This window comes from Girardinichthys multiradiatus, chromosome 21 (assembly GCF_021462225.1).
Source record: "Girardinichthys multiradiatus isolate DD_20200921_A chromosome 21, DD_fGirMul_XY1, whole genome shotgun sequence".
NCBI classification, from domain to species: domain Eukaryota; kingdom Metazoa; phylum Chordata; class Actinopteri; order Cyprinodontiformes; family Goodeidae; genus Girardinichthys; species Girardinichthys multiradiatus.
The window spans coordinates 328,890-334,889 of record NC_061813.1 but is presented as its reverse complement, the minus strand read 5'-3'; the positions used below and the strand labels follow the sequence as shown (position 1 = coordinate 334,889).

General features: G+C 38.8%; 1 long non-coding RNA gene across 1 annotated transcript in view; it reads left to right on the top strand.

Annotated features, from left to right (window-relative positions):
* The first annotated feature begins 674 nt into the window (after positions 1-674).
* Positions 675-6,000, top strand: part of LOC124858305 — a 41,684-nt gene continuing 36,358 nt past the window's right edge. The window contains exons 1-2 of the long non-coding RNA XR_007035796.1: positions 675-2,158; positions 2,596-2,715. This is a non-coding gene — a long non-coding RNA (uncharacterized LOC124858305). The remainder of the gene's footprint in view (positions 2,159-2,595; positions 2,716-6,000) is intronic.

The window sequence follows — 6,000 nt, the reverse complement described above, 5'->3', positions numbered from 1 at the left end:
CATTTCCTGCACACGCCTGTGCACGGTGGCTCTGGATGTTTCTACTCCAGACTCAGTCCACTGCTTCCACAGGTCCCCCAAGGTCTGGAATCGGCCCTTCTCCACAATCTTACAATCTTCCTCAGGGTCCGGTCACCTCTTCTCGTTGTGCAGCGTTTTCTGCCACACTTTTTCCTTCCCACAGACTTCCCACTGAGGTGCCTTGATACAGCACTCTGGGAACAGCCTATTCGTTCAGAAATTTCTTTCTGTGTCTTACCCTCTTGCTTGAGGGTGTCAATAGTGGCCTTCTGGACAGCAGTCAGGTCGGCAGTCTTACCCGTGATTGGGGTTTTGAGTGATGAACCAGGCTGGGAGTTTTAAAGGCCTCAGGAATCTTTTGCAGGTGTTTAGAGTTAACTCGTTGATTCAGATGATTAGGTTCATAGCTCGTTTAGAGACCCTTTTAATGATATGCTAATTTTGTGAGATAGAAATTTTGGGTTTTCATGAGCTGTATGCCAAAATCATCCGTATTAAGACAATAAAAGACCTGAAATATTTCAGTTAGTGTGCAATGAATCTAAAATATATGAATGTTACATTTTCATCATGACATTATGGAAAATAATTAACTTTATCACAATATGCTAATATTTTGAGAAGGACCTGTAACTAGACAGAGTGTTATCTTGAGTAAACTGATGAAAAATATTTTTAAAAAGACTAGAAAGGAAAAGCCATCCTTAAAACCTAAATTGGTAAGAAATACTATTTCCATGGGCTCTTCTTTCACTGAACTGTGACTGTATTCTGACGAAGCAACATAAATGCGTGCCACTGTATTTACATAAGACTGGAACAACAACAAAATCTGCAACTGTCATGTTTTATTGCAGCTAAGTTTTTTTTTTATATATACACACCATATACTGCCTGTACATGTGGGACTACTAAGAGTTTTGCAGCAGCAGTGGTCTCTGGCTAAATGGAAGCAGTGGATGGTGTCTCTCAGCTATGCTGAGACAGGGCGTCCCTTGTTGTCTCTGTAAATCTCTACAACCTCTGTTTTTTCTTCTCAAAGGTAAATTCAATTTAGCTAATTTCCTCCTCAGAAGAGCACATGATACACTTATGATTTTAGCCTTTTGAATCCCTTTATGTTTCTCAAGCACTAGACACTGAGTATATGTAGACTAAGTAGCTGGTGAAGGTTGGAGCAGAATGCATTGTGTCAATTGGGTCCTCACAGCTCTACTGGGAATTGGGTCATATGGTTTTTGTTATGATGGACCTCTTCATGCACAGTGCAAAGTGGACTGGTAAGGTTTATTTGTTTTTCTGCATATTTTCAATTATTAGTTGTTAGGTTTGATATTCCTGAAACACAGCAGCACTTTCCCTTGTTGGCTTTTGTTGATCTTAAAAGAGGGTCTTTGAAATGTTACTAAAAATGTCATTAGAGGCATTTGTGATGTTTTATAAGCAATATATTCCTGATACAATGTAAGATGCCAGAGGTCATGTATTACATTGAATAACAGAACATTCCAAATAAAATAATTTTCAGCATTAAAAGCCAGTGATTATGTTTTTGCTTTTCAATAAAACTCTCCAGTGGATAATAACATTTAATAACAATAACATGTAAACACAGGAGCTAATAAATGCATTTATGAAGGTCAAAGTCAGTTTACACTTTATACAGCATTTAAACTTCATTTGAATTTTTGTGTAATTAAAAATGCATAAATCAGCTGCAGAAGTCAGACTTTAAATTGGTTGAAAGCACAGCAGCAGTGTTTTCCTAGCTGCACAACATCATGAAACATTTTTCTTTACATGAAAAAAAGACTGAAAAAATCACTGGGGAACTATTATGTGGTTTAGTTTGATGCACAGTGTAAAGGAGTGAGCACAGATCTGTGCTGTTGTGAAATTTGATCATTAAAATATCTTTTAAGAGAACAACAAATTATCTAAAAAAGGCTGAATCATTTAATTTATAGCACAATCATAAGGTAACAGCAGTTAATTAAAGCCAACATACTAGCTGTATTATTTCATTTTCTGCAGGTACTTTGGAATACCATGCAGAGTGGTGTATGAATCACTGGTTTTACAAATTAAAAAATGGACGTCTGGCTGCACGGTGGGGGGACAGAGGTGCCAGTACAAGGTATGTGTCTTTGTTTGGAGTCTTATTTCTAGAACAAAATAAAAAGCACAACTGCATTGATGAAAAGTCTCAGTGAAATACATTGAAAATTATAGCTGGAATATGAATAATGCTTATATATATATTCAGTAAATTCAAATATTATTGAAAAGTTCATTTATTTAAGTAACACAGCCTGATGATTTCAAGCCTTTATTTCTTTTAATTTTAATTAAGATTAGAATATTATATCAGAACAATGAAAAAACATTTTTAATGCAGAAATGTGGGCTTAAAGAAAAGTATGTTTAATACCTGCCTAAAGCTTGTTTTTTTCAAAATGTACTTTTTGACAAATGACAAATGAACCTCAGATGAACAGATGTTCTAATTTATCCAATTTGACAAATTTTGATACTTTCGGTAGATGTCTTTTTTTTCCCTCTGTTTGTCCACAGCTTCAGTCAGCCTCTGTCCATTTTATAACTGCCAAGCACACCAGTCCTCTTAAAAGATATGTAGACGACATCAACTTCCGATTGGACTCCTATTACTTCTTTACATCTTGTCATGTTTCGGTAAGTTTTCACACTGCAATATTCTTGATCTTGACTGTTTTGAAAAGAAGAGTTGTTGCCTACAACTGCTATGCAGATGTGGTATTCCATATTAACCTCTCCTTGGGCCTGATGTCTCAGTCTCTGAAAATTATTAACATTTTATAAAAACATTTGCTTCAGCTGTGTCTCAAAGATGATTTGATCTCAACTACTCTCTTAGGATGGGCACTGAATTTTAAACCTTTTAATATAGACAGCAGTACTCAGACCAGTAATGTAGAGACCTTGGTGGCCAGCAGTCACGTAGAGACCTAGGTGGCCTGCTAAGTCGTTGAAGAACTAAAGCTAAAGAAATTAACTAAAGCACCAAATGGAAAAATTAAGCAAACATGAAAATGGTCCAACACAAAACTCAAACAGCTTAAAACAATGACAACTTTAGTTAAAGTACACAGAAAGTTCCAAGAATGCACTCATAATATCACAAATTCCACTACAGTGAAATTATGAAAGTACTCACTTTTAAAAGTACTGAAAAGGTAAAACAAAACATGATTCTAACGTTCCTCTGTGGCTAAACTTTTATTTCATGTGTATCTGACATGTTTGAACAAGACGTGATTCAGAGCACAGTTTTCTGTCAGTTAATTTCCTTTATTTGTCCCAGAACCCAGGACCTTCTTGCTGCAAGGCAACAGTGCTGCCAACTGCACCACCGTACAGCCCTTACTAATGAAAATATAGGAGACATATTTACATCATTTACAATGAATAGCACTGAGTTATGATTGAACTCAAAGCAGCAGCTAGACTGGCCCGTTTGGATTTGACATTTTAGAATAAAATGGGTACGAGCCGGAAAAACATTTATTTTCAGTCAGGTATGAGTTGCTGATGTCATTCAAAGCAAAGTTTTGTACATTTCAATTTTTTTGTATGACTCAAGTTTCTCCCTACCAAAAACTATTAGTATGAAAGCTGCAAATTCTTTTGAAAATGAGCACCCGGGGCCGTCAGTCTGTCTCATTCGTTACCCTGAAAAGTGGAGTTTTCAGAGAGCTCCTATCTTAGCCTAAAATTCCTGCCAAGGAGTCTTAGCTTAAGAGTGATTTAGCTGAGAGAGCTGCTGAGAGATACTCTGAGCGAGGAGACAACAGAAATTCCTATCTTAGTGAGGAAGTGTGGTTGATCCCGTTGCTAGGTATGACACTGTCTTCTAAGAGCTGTTATTGGATGTTACTAAAGACAAGAGAAAGACAACTGCACTCCTGGTAATCAATGGAGAGAAATTAGTTAGTTAGTCATAGTTGTAAAACTTAAGAAAATTAAATGAATGGACACAGACCGTCAAAATTTCTAGAATTGCGTCGCTCAAGGTGGCAGCAGGTTGGAGTAGCTCTGTTAATTTTTATTATAATTAATTATTTTTAAGAACTTAAATTCCCCTTGTGGTGGATAAAAATGTATTATTATTTTTTTGGATGATTATCCTCTCCGGTATCTGATGCTGTGCAGCTGGAAGGGGTTTTGTTGATTCTTTTAAAAAAAATATTTTTTGGGCACTAGTGGCCTTTATTTTTATTTTTTGACAGTAGGCAGACAGGAGAGAGAGGGGGAGACATTTGGCAAATGTCGCCGGGTCCAGGACCCGAACCCTGGACGGTCGCTTCGAGGACTGTAGCCTCCATATATGGTCGCATGCTTAACCCCTACACCATCAGCACCATGCCTCACTGATTCTTTTTAACTTTTGTTATGATGCATCACCATGGCAACGGGGTGTTAATTTTACAGCTGGAAGTGGCTGATTACTATCTCAAAAGCTCAAATAACACTTCAATTCCAAATCCCTGATGACTCAAAAAGGAGGCGCCATGGATGCAGAGCAGGATCAAAGAAAAGAGAGAGAAGGAGGAAGTTCAAACCATCTCTTCCATCGATATTAATAGGCAATGTGAGATCGTTGGGAAACAAGTTAGTTGGATGAACACCAAGCCCTACAAAGGAACCAGCCAGAGTATTGTGAATGCAGTATTATGTGTTTCCCTAAGACACGGCTGCCGGACTCTATTCTAGACTCCAGTGTCTCTCTGCCAAACTTTCTGGCCATACACACAGACAGAGATTTAAAGGGGAGCGGCAAATTCAAGGGAGGTGGACTGGCAGTACTTGTAAAAGACAGATGGAGTAATCCAGGACATGTTAACAACTGTCAGCAGTAGATTTTTGTCTTTATTATTTACCCAGAGATCACCAGAGTTATTTTGGCAACAGTTTACATTCCACCTTTAGCAGTTGCCAATGCTGCATGTGATGCCATCAGCTCAGCTGTTGCTAATCTACAGACACAACACCCCAATGGGTTTGAGGTAATATCTGGTGATTTTAACCATGCTTCACTCTCTGCTACACTTCCAACGTTTCAACAGTTTGTCAGCTGCTCTACCAGAGAAAACAAAACATTGGATTTGTTTTATGCAAATGTCAAGGACTCATACATCTCTACAGCAAGACCTCCTCTAGGCAAATCAGATCATAATCTTGTTTTTCTCTGCTCGAAATAAAAGCCCCTTGTTGAGAGGCAACCTGTAATAAAGAGGACTGTGAGAAAATGGTCACAGGAAGCTGAAGAAGCTCTGCAAGGTTGCTTTGAGGCTACAGACTGGGACGCACTGTGCCAGCCACATGGAGAGGACATCAATGCCATGACTGAGTGTGTAACCGACTATATAAACGTCTGTGTGGATAACATCATCCCCACCAGAACCATGAGATGCTTCCCCAATAACAAACCTTGGATCACCAGTGACCTGAAGGACCTGCTTAACAAGAAAAAAAGAGCCTTCAGAGAGGGAGACAGAGAGTTTACAGAAGCAACTTCAAGATAAGAGACAGCAAGGAGGTGTACAAGAAGAAGCTGGAGAGCAAGCTCCAGCAAAACAATATCAGAGATGTGTGGACAGGGATGAAGAAGATCACAGGCTTCAAGCATAAAGAAGATCGGACCGATGGATGTCTGGACAGAGCCAATGAACTGAACACATTCTTCAATAGGTTCAGTTCAGAAACAAGCTCATCATCATTCTCTCCTGCTCACAGCCAAACAGACATCCCATCCTCCTTTGACACACAGCCTTTCTGATACGCCTCAAATATTTTATTTTCCACCTGAGCCATGGACCCTTCTGCTTCTAAATGTTTGTCTTCAACCAAATCAGAAGATGCTGATGCTCCCTTTGCCTCCTTCTTCCATCTGCGGGTCCCAAGAAGTCAATTGAAGAGGCAACTGGAAAGGCTGAACCA